This window comes from Protopterus annectens, chromosome 8.part0 (assembly GCF_019279795.1).
Source record: "Protopterus annectens isolate FY-2018-M chromosome 8.part0, PAN1.0, whole genome shotgun sequence".
NCBI lineage: Eukaryota > Metazoa > Chordata > Ceratodontiformes > Protopteridae > Protopterus > Protopterus annectens.
The window spans coordinates 1,411,588,191-1,411,605,598 of NC_056741.1; the positions used below are offsets into that span (position 1 = coordinate 1,411,588,191).

General features: G+C 44.1%; 1 protein-coding gene across 2 annotated transcripts in view; it reads left to right on the forward strand.

The window, feature by feature from the left end:
- Positions 1 to 17,408, forward strand: part of ARHGEF12 (Rho guanine nucleotide exchange factor 12) — a 3,716,336-nt gene that overhangs the window by 2,748,246 nt on the left and 950,682 nt on the right. The gene's annotated exons all lie outside the window — the stretch shown is intronic.

Consider the following 17,408-nt stretch of genomic DNA (forward strand, 5'->3'; position numbering starts at 1 on the left):
AGTGAATGTTCACTGTTTTGCTTCTGAAACAGTGTTGAAGTCTTAGCAGTGAGTGAGAAGAGAAGAGGTAATTGCATATGTTGCTTGGGTACAGTAATGATTATACCCTTGTGTTAACATGGGTAGGCCTACCGGACATCTAGGGGTGACCCAGGAGCAATGTCTGGTGAAGTGATTTACTCAAGGTCATGGAAAATGCTAGCCTAGGGATTAAATCCTACACCACAGGTGCTATAGCTCACAGTCATAATCCTCTGCTCCATCCGCCAGACTATACTGAATGGCCATTTAGCAGTTTTAGATTGCGGTCATGTAGCTCATCTCCCATCAAAGCGGGAAGATGTGGATTTATTCACTGCTTTTTAGCATTCTGGAATTTCATATGACATCTTGATCAATATTTGTTTAATTTGGACACTTTAAATTGGCCATAGGTGTGAATGTGCATGCGAGTGTGTGGTGTGGAAGGAAAACAGCGGTAGGGCTAGCCACCCAGCAGTGTAAATCTTGGCTCTAGATGACTGTCACTGTTGAAGTGACACCCCGACCCCATGTGCAAAAAAAATGGGGAAAAAGGGTTTGCAGATGGCTGGATGGATTTTTCTGGATTGTGGACATAGCTTTATTTATTTTTGAACCTGTAACATTGAGAATACATTGAGTCAGATTCCAAAACATTTGCTCTCTGTGTAAGTTTGCTTTATAGATATATCTTACACTGGACTAAGTCACTTAAATTGAGAGCAAGTCTTTAGGAATCTTTCCCTTTGTGTATTTTTTGAATGATTATTAATTATACTGTTGTTATATTCAATTCTAATGCTGAGTGGCTTTAATGGTATTTATAGGATCAAATGATATTATTCATTGACTGAACCATGTTTTATGGGTCATTGATGTTCCTTTATTGTTTTGTATGTTTATTACCAGCTTCACTGATTTTGATATTGCTGTATGTTAAGATTCTGGTGTTCTCTTAAAGATATTTGTATTTTTTACTTGTATATAAATGGCAGCACTTAAGAGAAATTCAGAAAAGAATATGAGCCTGGAAAGAAATTGTTCAAGAGAAATTCAGGAATTATTTTGAGCTAGAAACAAGTTGCCTTTAATTTACTATCCTTTTTCTTTACAAAGGTGCATGATCTTACAGCAGCCATTGATGCAAATGTTGCTGAACTGAAGAACAGAGCCAAAGGTTTTGAATTTGCTGAGTTACATGATTCTTTAAAAGATGCAGAGAAGTGATGTTCTTAAATATAATGGGCAATACAACAATTCATGGCCAAAGCCCTAGGCAGTTCACAAACATACTGCAACCCATCCCTAAAGACTAGTCCACAATAAAGAAGCTAGCAATAGTAGACATGCACCATCACTGTACAGAACACATCTGATATAGAGTGCCATCACCAGTGATGAGCACAGTAGTAGTTATAGACAGCAGTAAAATATTGTAGAAGCGATACTGTTTATCTTGGCAACTACAACAGCAGCAAGCATGACCATATCAGCTACAGGCTGTGCCTCATATCAGTGCTGTGCAAGATGCTGTCTTAGACCTAGAGTGTTGTATGCATACCTTTCCTAGCAGGAGCAACAAGCCTGTTTTCATGTGGATGTGTAAACATTAGATATTCTCTGTAATTTGTGAAGAGGTGTGGAATTATATGGAGCGAAGGATCAGCCTATATCCATGCAAACCAGTGTAAGAATGACAGTGAGTGTATATTGGATCCTGAAATCTTCCAGAGGCCATCTGGGTATACTGCTGGGATTTTACAAGTGTTGTATAGGCAAATTCTAGGCTAGTATCTTGAGTTGACACTACCTTATTTAGGGATGTATGTTGATGTTCCATCAACTCTGCCACCATGAAGAGCTTATCAACATCATGAAAACAATGGACAGCAGATGCACACTGCATTGATCCAACAGTGTTGGATGGTTTGTGAACTTTTTTTATATTAATGTAAAATGTTAATGCATACAAATGTGTCACATTTTAAGCATTTACAAGTGTATATTGCATTGCACAAGGTCAAAATTGCCATTTCATCACTTTTCAAGCAGTAGGTAAATATGCCAGTAAGTTTGTCACGGAAACACACAATGAAAAAGCAGATCCTTATGTTTACAATTGCCCATGGGCTGTAGCTGGAGTAGTTTGTATTACACTGAAAGCACCTGCGTGCTCTTCATTGCTTTTCTTTTTAAAATCATCACCTTTACAAGTATAACTTAGGCTCTGATGATGCCAATTTTCATTTTATCCTTGACATATGGGTTTGTTCAGAGCTTTGGAACTGAGCCTGCCATTACTACAGCTCGCAAAAGACAAAAACCCTTGAGCTTAGCCCTTACCCACAATATTCCTTTTCTAGTTACCTCAGATCTCATTTGCAGCTCTTCATGACAGACAAGTTCACTCTGTCGCATATCGTCTACTCTGAGGCGATCTCTGCTTGACATACAAGGCCATGTCAAACCCAGAGCTGTTGGACATGCTACACTTAAAGATATCCCAATTCCTCAGAGCCACACGCTCCAGGGATCTATATCTTGTCATCTCAATAAACAAAACATGCTGGAGGGATAGGTTCCTGACCCAGAGACTCCCCAGACTCTGGAGTAGACTGCCAATACATGTCAAGCAGAGTGCCTCTTTGGCTCTCTTCAAAAGGAACCTTGATGATTGGATGGGAGAAAGGAAATTCACCCCGGGGATCACGTCCGTCACCCTGCTAGACCAGGGGTCCAGGGAAGTAAATAGTGTGGGAAGAAATAGCCAGGGAATTGTTATGGCTAGGCTTGTATAGGCCCTAGGGCCGATAGCCTAGTACCAACCTATGAACCTATTACTCTCGAGCTAAGGGGTTGCTTTATTGATATATTTACAACTTTGAAAGAATTTTCTATTTCTTTATTTCTTATTAGCTGTTAACCTACCCACTACTTTCTAAGCCTTTTAAAATTGTCCTCTCCTTCTTCCTTACACCTCGGTGTATACTGATCTATCATTGTTGATTTTTTTTTCCTGCTGCTTTCTCCTTCTGTTAAAAAAAAAACAAAACAAAAAAAACAAAAAAAAGTGTTCCTGTTTGCAAGTCCTTTTTTACGTGTGTGTGTGTGTGTGTGTGTGTGTGTGTGTGTCTCTGTGTGTGTTGTATAGCTGGCCTGTTGACCTCATTAAAAAAGCTTTGAAACCTTTTCAGTATGGCTGATAAACCTAAAGTCTCTGGATTCAAAAGATGTCAGAAATGTGGGTACAAAATTCCGATGTCTGACATGCATTTGCTTTGTCTGTTGACTGGGCCCTGTACACCTTCAAGAAGACTGTTCAATGTGTCATAGTTTCAGTCACAGGGTGCTAGTGGAAAGATTCAACAAACTTCTATCAGCCTTTATTGAGGCCTTATCTGGTGCTGAGAAAGCCAAGAGTAAAACCAATGTGCCTTCCCCTTCTTCCTCATCATCTTCTTCCAAAGCTTTGGAGAAACCAAAAAATAGAAGCCTATCAGTGCCTTCTACTGTGATGGCACCATCCTCAAAAAGGGCTAAGTGTTTGGTTCCAGTGGAACCCTTGGAACTGGCCAACACCACTATTAAAACTTTGGTCCTGAAGGGACCTATGGAACCGAGTTTATTGGAGCAAACAAAGTCTTCGGCACCTAGTGTTTTGGTGCAGGAGCATTTGGAATATTCAATACCAAAATTATTGGCGAAGACATCTCCTTCATTGCTGACTATTTTGGCACTGAGTAAGCAATTTGAGGAGCCATCCATTATGGAATTTTCAAGAACCTCATATTCACCCTCTATTGACCCCTTTGCAGAAAGGCTGCCTTCACCTTTTCTGGTAGGGCCAAAATCACCCTCCACTCTGTCTATCCGTTCCACCAAGACCTTCATTCAGGATGATGTGGAGAGAATGGTGAATAAGATACTCAGAGTGAGCGGATTGTCAGGTACCACTTCTGCTGCAGCCCACTTGGGTATTGTAGCCAAGCCTTCCATTACCCCTTTGTTTTTTTCCTCCTGTGACTTCATCTGAAGCATTACAGGTCTTGGCTCTGAGCCGCCCGGAGCCAACTGCATTTGTTCCAGAAATGTCCCAGTCTTCTGAACTGCGTCTTGCTCAGAGGTCTTCAATCCATTCAGATTCTGGGACCTCTCAGGGTCAAGTCTGTCCTGTCGGCTCTTTGGGATGAGTGCCAATTCCTATTTTTACTAAGCCTTCCCTGTACCTTGGAACATCGGCATGGATCAGCTCGGTTGTGACTTCCAAGTCTTGGAAGCTGTCTCTTCAGAGTGGGAAGTAATCACAGTTCCAAGGCAGTCCTTTCTCTGTTCTGGGCTCCCTTCCCTCTTAGAAGCAATGGCAAGAACCCTGACTGCAGCAGTCAAACAGTCACCCCCTTCCACTTCGGAGCAAGTGTCCCTTTTCTCCTTATGCTCAGATATTCAACCTGCTCACTCTCTGAGTCAGTGAGTGCAGAGACTGCAGAAATCCCAGTTAATTCCCTGCTCGTCTAATACCTCCCCAGATCACCCCTGTGAGGAGCTCCCTAAGAAGAGAAAGTGAAAGAGAAAGCACTTGGATTCCCCAGAGGAATCAATCAAGACACCGACTTCAATGAAGGGGAGGGATCCCCAAGGTCAACCCCTGATTATGCCTCCTTTGGAGACATCCTGGAAATATTGAAACAGAAGGGTGACTGGAAGTCCCAAAGTCTGCCTTCCAAGTAGTCTGTGTACCTGCAGGCTTTTGGCACTTGACCCTGTACCTCTTGGGTGACTCCAACTGCTGACGAGCTTATTCACTTGATCTCTCAGTGGGTATGGAAGGCCCCTGATGCTATTGAACATATCCCCAGGAGACGTGACAAAATTCTGTCCACCCCTAAAGACAGACAGCTCTGGGTCAAAGGGTTAGCTGTTAATGCCATAGTCGTGGCGGCAGCCACTAAAAAGGAACTGGCTGAAGAGAGTGCCTCTAGCTAGCCATTCATCCAACAGAGAGTCTCGGGTGAGGGATAGATTTGGGAAGGGGGTCTACGTGTCTTCGACTTTTGCTTTTAAGGTCCTTGAATTTCTTGTCACATTTTACAGACTTCAGAGGGTTCTGGTGAAGGAGTTATCGGATACCCTTGGAGGAACCATTTCTGGGGACGTCCAAGAAAAGGTGGATTCCCAGTTGGCTGCCTTAGAGTCTGTGTCAAATTCATGCATGAGGCTCATTGCTCATGCAGCCGAAGGGACCACCAGAGCAGCGGGTTCAGTCATTATTGTTAGGAGATATGCCTGAATGCACCTATGTGGCTTTGTGGAGCCATTTAAATCTTCATTCTTCAATGCACCCTTTGACGGATCTTCCCTGTTTGGACCAAAAGTTAGAGAAACTTTATCCAAGTGCGAGAAAGATGGAAAGACCCTTTCTGCTGTGGGCATACATTTTTCCACTCGTCAACAATCATTCTCTAGAAATTAGAGAAGCAGTGGGAAAATGTGGTTCAGAAAGTCCCAAGGGCATTTTCAGGACACACGTGGACCCACGTGGCAGAGGTGGCCTGCAGAACCAGGGTTTCATGGATTCTTTCTCTGTAAATCCTACCAGTGCTCCTGAAAGGAGGCCCAATTGTCTTCTTGTGGAGGCAGTTGGGGAATGCTTATCCCTGCAGTGAAATGCTTGGCTCCAAATAACATTGGATGCTTGGGTGCAGAGGATTATACCCAGAGGGTATATAATTCCCTTTTCCCTTCCTCCTCCCGTATGCGTGAAAATCCCCAATGTTCCACCCAGTCAGAGGGAACAAGCAGTTCTAGAAATCCAAAAACTGCTAGAAAGAGTCATCTAAGAAATCTTACTAGAACAGAGAGAGTCCAAAATTTACTCAAGATTCTTCTTAGTACCAAAAAAGATAGGGGACTGGAGACCAATTTTGCCTCAAAGTCTACTGATCAAATCAGTTTGCCAAACCAAATTCCAGATGGTCACAATACAGTCCATTCTTCCATTTTTGGAAAAAAGATGATTAGATGTGCTCAGTAGGTCTTTCAGGATCAGTATTACTGTATAAAAATGGACAAACATTCCAGAGACTTCCTCCGCTTCTGTCTGGGAACCATTCACTTTCAATTGAGTTCTGCCCTTTGGTTTCACTACCTTATAAAAATGGACAAACATTCCAGAAGCTTTCTCTGCTTCTGGCTGGGAACCAATCACTTTCAATTGAGTTCTGCCATTTGGTTTCACTACAGCCCTCAGGGTGTTCACCAAATGTATGGCAGTAGTAGCAGCTCACTTGAGACTGCAGGGATTCCAAGTGTTTCTGTATCTAGATGATTGACTCATTACCGCTCCAACCAGGCATCAGTTGATAGAAGCAAGAGACTGTGTACTTTATATTTGCTCTTATCTGGGAATAACTGTAAATTACGACAAATCAAAATTGACCCCAGCTCAGAATTCAGAGGTCATAGGAGCCCTTCTAAATACTCGAACTTCCACAGCTTCTCTTCCCCCCTGTAAGATTACAGAAAATTGGAGTTCAGGTACAGAAGGTAATCAGCAACAGAACAGTAACCACTCGTCTAGTCATTCAGGCACTGGGCTGCATGGCTGCAGCTATAATTCTAGATGTGAAGTAGTTCAATCTCGCCTTTCATTCTTCACTCATGGGTTTGGAGATGATCCTCGGCTCCAACACGACCGTTTATCAAAGCTTGAAGATTACCAGTAGCTCGAGACCAAGCTCCTTATCCCATGATGCATTGCTGGAATTACCCCAGATCTAGTTTGCCGCGGCACTGATCTTGTGGTTTCCAGCGTTGCTCGAGACTTTTTGTGGGATTTTCTACATCTTTGCAAGTTTTTCTTCTTATTTCTCTTGTATATGTTTCTATATCTATTGCTTAGATAAGACTGTTAAAAGTGTTCCCTTTTCCCTTTTATAACTTGCTACATTTTGCGTGACTTGTTGCTTCTTGGCCTCAGCCTCAGTAGTTTAGAATAGTTTAGAACAGTTAGGAGAATATATTTATTCCCTGTTGTATTATATTTAGAGTGGCCATTTGGTTGTTCGTTGTCATAGTTGTTGATAGTCTTATAGTGGTTATTTTCTAATTAGATATTATGTCTGAAGATAAGGAGAAACATCTGAAGTCTGGCTACAAAAAATGTCCAGACTGCGGGAAAAAAATGTCAGTGACAGATGCACATGTTCAGTGTGTGTATTGTTTGGGTGAGGTACACCTTCAGGTGTCCTGCAGTATCTGCCACTCCTTTTGTACTAGGATGCTGGCTGAGAGGAAGAGGAATCTCATAGAGTGAGGTATCTTTAAGCACCTTTTTGTAGAAGCTTTGTCTGACCAGGGTGGGGCCAGCAAATTCTCAAAATCTTCCTCGGAGTCTAAATCAAAAAAATAAAAAAAGTGGAGTATTCTGTGACTTTGGCTCCACAGTCTTCAGAGCCGACAGTCTCTTCTTTTCGGAGCCAGGACTCTGACTTGGTACTGGTCTCTGAGACTCCCTCTTCACCACTTCTCCAGTCGGCACCGTCAGTGCTTTCTTCCAGGTCTTTGGTTAGCCTTTCTTATTCAGACATGGATCGACTGGTACAGAAGCTTTTAACGGGCACCAGACCTAGCTAAATTGTTGTCCCCTCCGACCCGGGCATCGGAACTGAAGACCACACTTCCTGATTTGACTACTCTTCCTCCAAGCCGTACTGGTCCTTCAGAGCCAGAGGAGGCCGACTTGATGATTGTAGAACCCTTGGAGCTGACAGCTGTTCCAATATCGTCGGTTCCATCTGCTTGGACGTCCTCGGTGCTGACCTGGGACTCTAGGAGCCGACGCTCCCCTGCCGGATCCAGGGAGGATAGTCGCACTGACTTGTCTGTGCCGACTCTTCCTCTATGGGCTTTGGCTCGGGTGAGCTCGGCTTCTACCTCAGGCTTGGAGCCCACGGCATCGGTGCGGGAGGGGATTGTGGTCCCTTCAGGTCCGTCTATTCCTTCTTATCAGAGCCGTGATGCTTTCGAAGCCATGAGGTGGGTGTTGTCTCCAAAGACTTCCTCATCAGGTTTGGCGGCTTCTTCCCTTAAAGTGCTTGTGTCTGCTTCTGCTACCATCGGTCATCCCAAGGGTAGAGACCCAGAGCCTCAGGTAGCCCCACTGGGTGCTCCCTGGTCTTCTGAGACTTCCCCAGAAGTCCCCACTAAGAGACTATGCAATTGGAGGCACTTGGACTCCCCACTGGAGTCCCTGACATCTGACACCGACTTGGAGGAGTCAGAAGGGTCCCCCTCGATCCCCCTCTGAGGACATCGCCTTTGCGGAGATACTTGAGGTCCTTAGGCAGAGGGGTGATTGGCAGTCCAAAAGCCCTACTGAGGATGAGTCAGTTCTTCTGAAGGCTTTCGGGTCTCGGGTCTCATCCTTCCACCTCCTGGGTGTCTCCACCCTATGATGAGCTTATGCAACTGGTCTCTCGTAGGGCGTGGGTGTCACCGGACTTCATGGAGCCTGTCCCCCGGAGGCCCAATAAATGTATTTCTGCCCTGGTCGATAAATCCTTTCTGTCCAAAGGAGTTCCTGTTGATGCCATGGTGGTGGTGGCGGCCACTAAAGAAGGAATTGTCAGAATCTTCTGCATCTGTCCATGCTCCTAACAGGGAATCCAGGATCATGGATAGATATGGGAAACGCATGTTCAGTTCAGCGACTTTCACTCTGCGATCACTGAACTATCTGACTCATTTCACCAGACTGCAAAGAGATCTCCTTAAGGAGCTGGGAGAGTCTCTTCAGGGTACTATAGCTACAGGCGTCTCTGACAAAGTTTTGGACCAGCTTGCTACCCTTAATTTCATTGTGAACTCGTCCATGCGCCTCATGGTTCTAGTAGGGCTGCAGGTACAGGGATTGCTCTTCGCAGACATGCCTGGATGCACCTCTGTTCCTTTGCAGAGCCTTTCAAGTCTTCATTTGTAAACACCCCATTTGGTGGCTCATCTTTGTTTGGGCCAAAGGTAAATGAAACATTGACCAGGTGTGAACAGGAGGGAAAGACCCTGCCGTCGGAGTCCGTTTTTCCAGCCCTACTCGGCCTTTTCCCAAAGGCCAAAGGGGAGGGAAGATGTGGTTCTGAAAAGCCCAAGGAGCCTTTCAGGACACACGAGGAGAACCCCCCTCCAGGGGCAGAGGAGGGGGTAATAATGGAAGACGCCACCCTCACGGCAGAGGAAGTCCGCAACACCAGGGTGACAGAGATCTTTTCTCTTGGCAACCCTTCCAGCGCTCTTGAGAGGATGCCCGACTGCTGCTCTGGAGGTGGTTGGGGGTCACTTATCTTTGTACCCAGAAGCCTGGTTAGATGTCACAAATGACAGATTGGTACAAGGCATCATTTCTAGAGGGTATTTCATACCGTTCTCCACTCCACCCATTCCCGTCAAAAGAATCCCGGACGTTCCACCCAGTTACAGGAACAAGCAACCATAGAGATCCGCAGGTTACTAGAAAAAGAGAGTCATCCAACCAGTCCCAGCAGACCAAATAGGATTTGGAACTTACTCAAGATTCTTTTGGTTCCAAAGAAAATGAGACTGGAGACCCATTTTGGACCTCAGCAGACTAAACCAATTTGTAAAAAAAAGAGAAGTTTCGGATGGTCACGCTTTAGTCCATACTCCCCTTTTTGGGGAAGGACAATTGGATGTGCTCGATTGATCTCAAGGATGCGTACTATCACATATAAATGGCCAGACCATCCAGAGATCATTTGCGTTTCCAGCTGGGAACCAGCCACTACCAGTTTCGAGCCCTGCCCTTTGGTCTCACTACAGCCCCCAGAGTGTTTGCCAATTGTAGGCAGCGGTCACGGCTCACCTGAGGCATCTAAGATTCCAGGTGTTTTCTGTACCTAGATGATTGTCTCCTTCCCTCCACCACCAGGCATCAAGTGATTCAGGCAACAGAATCCACTCTGACACTCTGCAACCACTTAGGCATTACGGTCAACTTCGAAAAATCTGCCTTGTCACCATCGCAGCATATCGTCTTTATAGGGGCAGAGTTAGACACATCAACCACCACTCTACATCTTCCAGTCGAAAGGGTATCATTTCTTCACCAACACATCATTTCACTGGTTTCAAAGAACAGAGCTCTAGCCACAGAGGTCTTGAAAGTACTAGGTTTGATGGCGGCAGCAATTTTAGCCATTCCATTGGCCAGGATGTATATGCGGATTCTTCAATGGCTCCTGTTCACTGAATGGTCTTTTCAGGAGTTGCCAATGAATCATATGATTCTGATTACAAACTCTTGCAAGAGGGATCTTTAGTGGTGGTTGACATCTCTACATGTCACAATAGGATGCCCCTTTGTACTTCCCCCTCCATTAGCCAATGTGACCATGGATGCTTCCCTGATAGGGTGGGGGTATTTTCAGGGAAAGACTGCCCAAGGCACATGGACGGATCAAGAGTCACATTTGCTTATCAATGTCCTAGAGATGAGAGCGGTACTTCTGGCATTGCATTACTTTCAGGACTCTCTCCCTCTAGGGACAATTGCCATACAGACAGACATGTCAGTGGTCTGGGATTTGAACAAACAGGGTGGGACCAAGTCTTACCCCCCTTTGCCGAGAGGCCTTCAGAGTTTGGTAGTCGGCTGTGTCATCCCAGTGCATTCTGTTGGCAATGCACATCCTGGGGAGATCCAGCATGGTAGCGGACAAGCTGAGCAGGGCAATTTTGTTGCCACACGAGTGGTCCCTCAAACAGGAGATTGCGGACAGGATTTTCCACAAATGCTGCCAGCCTTGCTGTGATCTTTTTGCCAGCCGCATCAACACCAAATGCAGAAGCTACTTTGCCCTGATCCACCCTCCAGGAGAACCCCCGAGGGATGCACTCGTACACGATTGGCCCCCGGGTCTCCTCTATGCATTTCCTCCAATTCCCCTGATACCCAGATTTTTACAGAAAGCGAAGTCACTGGGAAGGACTGTCATTCTTATAGCCCTTCATTGGCCTTGGCAGATTTGGTTTCCATTTCTTTACCGTCATCTCTTGGAGGATCCATGGACCCTGGATCCAGTTCCAGACCTTCTGACACACCCGTCAGAGGACCTCCATCCATCCTTGCAGTCACTGAAGCTAACTGCTTGGCTGCTCCAGTCCCCCGTATAGTCAGGCTTTATAATCTTTCAGATGACTCAAGTCAAATTTTTTTGGCCTCCCACAAACCTTCCACCAGAAAATTGTATTGTAGTAAGTGGAAAAGATTGTCCATTTGGGCTTCTAATAAAGACCTTGATCCTTACCAAGCTCCATTGTCATCCATTCTAGAATTCTTGACTGAGATTTTTCATGAAGGAGCTGCAGCTGCTACCGTTAGGGTCCAGTTAGCAGCTATGTCTATATGAATATTATGCGGCACCAGTTATCCAAGGCCTTCCTCAAGGGTACCTTTCGCAAGAGACCTCCAGTGAAGACTCCTTATTCTCCCTGGAGCTTGAATGTCATGCTTTCCTGTATTATGCTTTCTCCCTTCGAACCAGCATCTTCTTGTGAACTCAAGTTTCTGTCATGGAAAACTATTTTTCTAGTGGCCATTACTTCTGCCCGCAGAGTGTCAGAGCTTCAGGCATTATCTGTCAAGCCTCCCTATATGATTTTTCATCCTGACAGAGTATCCCTTAGGACTAACCCTTCTTTTTTCTAAAGTATGTTCTGAGACAAACATCAATCAAGTTATTGAGTTGCCTGTTTTTTTCCCCAACCATACCAACAAATTAGAATACATGCTGCACAAACTTGATGTTCATAGACAGCTTAGATATTATCTGGACAGAACAAAAGACTTCAGAAAGTCAGACCAGCTTTTTGTTTCATTCTCTGAAGCCAGAAAAGGTAGACCAGTGGCTAAAACAACCCTTTCTAAGTGGCTTTCAGAGTGTATCACCTACACTTCCTCTGCTTTGTTGCATAAAGTGAAGGCGCATTCAACCAGAGCAGTCTCTACTTCTTCGCCCTTTCAAGCCAAGTTACCTCTTGACAATATCTGTGCTGCAGCCACTTGGTCTAAGCCTCACACTTTTATCACTCATTACAAAGTGGACAAGGCCTCCAGGGGCAGGGCTTCATTTGGTTCTACAGTCCTGAAAAATGTACTCCCGTGAGCCAGCCAGGATTTAGGGTGCTAGGGATGCTACCCATCAGTGAAGAATGAACGGCGAGATTGAACAACTTCACATAAAGAAGTTATGTACTCACAATAACGTTCCATGTGAGTTGTTCCATCTCACCTTCATTCTCACGTCCCTCCCTCCTTCTCCAACGTGGCTGACGGTTGACCTGGAGCTGACTTCATCCTGGTTATTCAATGTTTCTTCCTGTCTGGGGAGATTAGTCCTCTTACTAGGATATGGTACACGCAGCAAACAAGATCGGAGGTAATTCCAGCAATGCATCATGGGATAAGGGGCTTGGTCTCGAGCTACTGGTAATCTTTGAGCTTTGCTAAATGGCCGTGTCGGAGCCGAGGACCGGCTCTGAACCCATCAGTGAAGAATGAAGGTGAGATGGAACAACTCACATGGAACGTTATGGTGAGTACACAACTTCTTTTTCCCTTGACAAGGTATCACATGAGGATACTACAGTTGTTGCAAGTGTCTCAGTGGTCAATGTTACACCAACCCATGTCAGACCTAATTTTGATCAATCTTTGTAGAAAAGATTTAGCTTGGTGAATACACTCCAGAGACAATCTTATAGGCCGCCCTTTGTTCCATCACAACCCCAAGCCATAGTGACTACAAATGCCTCCCATATGGGGTGGGGGGGTATTGTCTGAGCAAGACTGTCCAAGGCATTTGGTCCCCCACAGAGGCCAGCTTACAAATCAGTGTACTGGAGCTAAGGGAAGTGCTTTTAGCATTGCTAGCCTTTCAGACTGCTCTTCCTTCGGGAACAATTGCAGTTCAGACAGACAAATATGTCAGTGGTTTGGAACATCAACAAGCACGGAGGAACCAAATCCCCCCCCCCCTTTGTGGAGAAGCTGTGTGTGGCAATGGGCAATCTCTTTCAACCGCTTTCTGATAGCAGTGTACATTCCAGGGAGTTCATGTGATAGCAGACTAACTTAAGTAGGTGTATTCTCCTGCCTCACGAGTGGTCTCGCAGTCCAAAGGTGATGGAAAGGTTTTTTTGTCAATGGGGCCAGCCTTGCTGCGACTTATTTGCCTCTCCCCTAAACAACAAATGCAGCAACTACTTTGCCCTGATTCTCCCTCCAAGGGAGACATCGAAAGATGTTCTTCTCCACATTTGGCCCTCTGGACTGCTGGATGCCTTTCCCCCTATTCCTCTAATCCCAAAATTCATACAGAAAGCGATCAGGCTTAAGAACAAAGTCATCCTCATTGTACCTTATTGGCCTCGACGGATACATTTCCACTTTCTTTGGCCTTATCTGATTCAAGAGCCTTGGATTCTGGAGCCAGCTCCAGACCACCTATCCCATCCAGAGGGATTAGTCTAGCCAAACATTGTAAACTTCAAGCTGTCAGCTCGGTTTCAGCAGTTCCATTAATAGCCAGGCTTCCCTCACTTTCCTCCTTGATATTCTCTTAGCCTCTCATAAACCAGTTACCAGTAAACACTGTGCTAGTAAATGGAGGAGGTTTACCTTTTGGGCTCATGATAACAATATTGATCCTTTTTCAACATCCATCTATAAAATCCTAGAATTTTTAGCTTCACATTTTAAAGCAGGTGCTTCTCAGTCTACTATAAAAATTCAATTAGCTGCCATTTCTAATTTTCATGATGGTTTTGAAGAATCCTGTTTGGCTTCTCATAAGCTTTGCAAAGCCTCCTTAAGAAGAATACTCTTGCTAAACCCCCCTTACAAAGATTTTTCCCCACCTTGGGATCTAAACTTAGTGCTGTAAGCCATTGTTCAACCTCACTTTGAACCATCAGTGGAATGTGATCTGAAGTTTTTATTCTGGAAAACTATATTTTTAGTGGCAATAACTTCTGCCAGAAGAATTTCAGAAATACAAGCCTTATCATGTAAGCCTCCTTACCTGATTTTCCACAAAAATAGAGTTTCTCTAAGAACCAATCCATCCTTTTTGCCTAAGGTAGTGTCAGAGACCAACATTAATCAGACTATTAATTTACCAGTGTTTTTCACAACTTTGCTAACAAAGGTGAATACTGATGTTCACAGACAAATATGTTTGTCTACACAGAACTAAAGATTTGAAAAAATCTGACCAGCTATTTGTGTCTTTTTCATCTACAACACTTGACCAACCAGTGAAAAAAAGTGATGTTACCAGATGGCTCAAATAATGTATTTCTTTCATCTATAACAAAAAGAAAATTAGTTTGCCTAAACCTTTAAAGGCACATTCTACAAGAGCTGTAGCTAATTCAGCAGTTTTCCAGTCTAAAGCTTCTGTGGACGTTTGTGCAGCAGCAACTTGAGCTTCTCCTCATACCTTTATTACCCATTGCAAATTGGATCTGGTCTCCAGGGGAAGAGCGTCATTTGATTGTATGGTGCTCAGGAATATCCTTCCTTCAGTCCTTCCAAGGTCTGAGGTAGCTGGTGCTCTGTCCCATGTTTCGAGGATAAAATGAAACTTGACAACATCAGATAAAGAAGTTATGTACTCACCATAATGTTCCATCTGTGTTGTCCATTTTTATTTATCCTCTACTTCCCACCCCCTGCCCTTGAAATTTTTAGTGGAGTGGATAATGGACTTGTGTCACTTATTGTTATTTTTATGTGTTTCCAGATGTGGTTTCTATGAAGGCTTTTGGGTTTTCCATTCTGTCTTTCATCAAACTTGATCTGAGGTAAATAGGAGAGGAACATTGTGGGTAAGGGTTAAGTTTGGGAATTTTTGGCTTTTGCGAGCTGTAGTAATGGACGAGTCTGTTTTGAAGCTTGGAACCGAACACATATGTTGAGGATAAATGAAAATGGACAACACAAGTGGAACTTTATGGTGAGTATATAACTTCTTTTATATACATGTAAAGGAAAATGATATATTCTTATGTTGTTGTCATGTAATGCAAGTATGCATTTACTTTGTAACAATTTTCTTTCACTCCAACATTAATTTTCTCAATTCCTGTCTTCTGTTGAACCTCACTTTCTCCTCAGGAATATTATTCTGCATATCCTGTGCAAACAAATTCCATTTATTTCTATGAAATGTGCTCCTCCTTTTTCTGAAGTTCTCCTCCTGTAGGTCTTTTATTTCCTTTACAATATCCAGAACTTCATTTGTGTTGGAAATTTTTTTTTTTCCATTTTCTGTTAATTGCTTAAATTGATCTCTACTGCAGAGCCTTATCAATATAGGTTATATCCTGCTAAGGATATAACAGCCAGCATCCAAAGCTCAAGAGTACCTTCAGCACACCCAAACTGTGAAGTAGTTTGAGCAGAGCTAAAGAAAGAGAATGGTTTGAATGCCCTTAAGCACTTTTCTGATGCTGAAGAGTGCACCTTTTGAGGACTGAAGGCCAGCCAACACTTCTCCATTGCCGGCAGATAGGTTTTCCTCAAGAAAAAAGCCTTCCATATCTTATTTTTTTTAAGACAGAAAGCTAACTTTTTCTGTAAAACTTTTACATCTGATGTCAATCTTCACATAATCCTTGACTGTGGGCTTGGTTCCAAGCCTCGGAACCGACTTGGCCATTTATTTCAGCTCGCAGCTTCCAAACTCTCGAGCTAGGCTTTACCCATAATGCTCCTCTCAAAATTACCTCCGATCTCGTTTGCCGCTTTGTGTGTCAGACACGTACCACTGCTCTCGAGCTTTGGCTTATAGTTAAAGTAAGATGTTCTTCGTGTTTCACTGTTGCAGTCATCACACTTGGGTTATCTGCCTGCAGGTAGCCCTCAGTCGACCCGGATACCAGATTCTTGGGATTTCTGCATTGGATGCTGTCGCCTCTTCCATGACGTCAGGACGTCAGGGGTATAAAACAGGCAGCCGATGCCATTACAACAGCTTTTCTTGCCATGCGGGAGCCAGAAGCAGTTCGCAAGTGTCGGTCGGCCGCAACCTGAAGTTTTCATTTTTTGAGTTCCAAACCTGAAGTCTTCTAAAGCTAAGTACCCCATTGGGGATCCTTTTTTCTCACTCTAACCGATGTCAGAAAAAGTTAACAATTGTCTTTCCTGTGGAAAGCAAATACATCACAGAGATTTTCATTCTTACTGAGTCACCTGTTTAGACCCAGACCACGACATTCCTCGCTGTCAGTTTTGTGCCTTGTTTAATGCCGCAAATTGCTTCTTTGACTATGGAACCTGCGGATGTCTCTACCTTGGATGGGTCCAGAGCCGCTGTGCAGGCACCGGCTTCTGAGGGTGTATTCCAACCTTCCGATGTTCGTATTAAACTGACATCTTCTTTTTTGATTAAAACTACCGAGTTTCTCAGGCCCAGAGTTCACACTACGCCTAGAAATCCGATGACCAAAGCACATGCTCAAGCTCCCATGCCACTGAAACAAATGCTTAATTTGGCTGAAGCCCTTACAACTTTAATTAGGGGAAGCCAGCCTTCCCCCTCTATAAGACAAAGGATTGATTTTCCTTCTGATTCTACAGACTGTGAGTCTGATGACTCTGATCCCTTGGATTACCAGGACATTCCCTTATCTACCTATGAGGATTCAGATGCAGAGGATTTCATTCCCTCTTCCTCCCCTCCAGAGGACTTTTCTTTTGGTGAAACCTTGCATACCTTAAGAGAGCATTTCCGCTGGAAATGCCAGGTCTACCCACTGTCCTAAAAGACACTCAGAAAATTTTTAGACTTGCCTCAGCATAGGCCTCTAGCTATACCCCCTGTCCTGGATATTGTAAGTGACGTCTTCATGGAGTCCAGTCTTACTCCTGATTCTTTACCACCAGCTCCTAGAAAGCTCGACAGGTACTACAGAGTACATGACTTGCACAAATTTCTTTTTAAGAATCCCACTGCGGATCCAGAGACCATTTCCCAGGGACCTTAAGGTGTTAAGGCCACTACAGCCAAAAACCCTACCCCTTCGAACAGGGATTCTAGAGCTTTAGACAGATGGGGTAAGGTATACACCTCTGCAACTTTTCTATAAGGGCCTTAAATTGACAGTTTCACATGTTGAAGTATCAGCTGCATATCATGGAACTAATTTAACAGAAAACGTTGTTGCTTCCAGATTGTGCAGAGAATAAAGATTTACAAGAGTTAATGCATTCTGCAAACCAAGTTAGTAAACATACCTTGCAGGGTGGTTTTGATGCCTTAGAAACATCTTGCAGGGCTGGTATCACTGGGTCTGTACTGAGAAAGCATGCT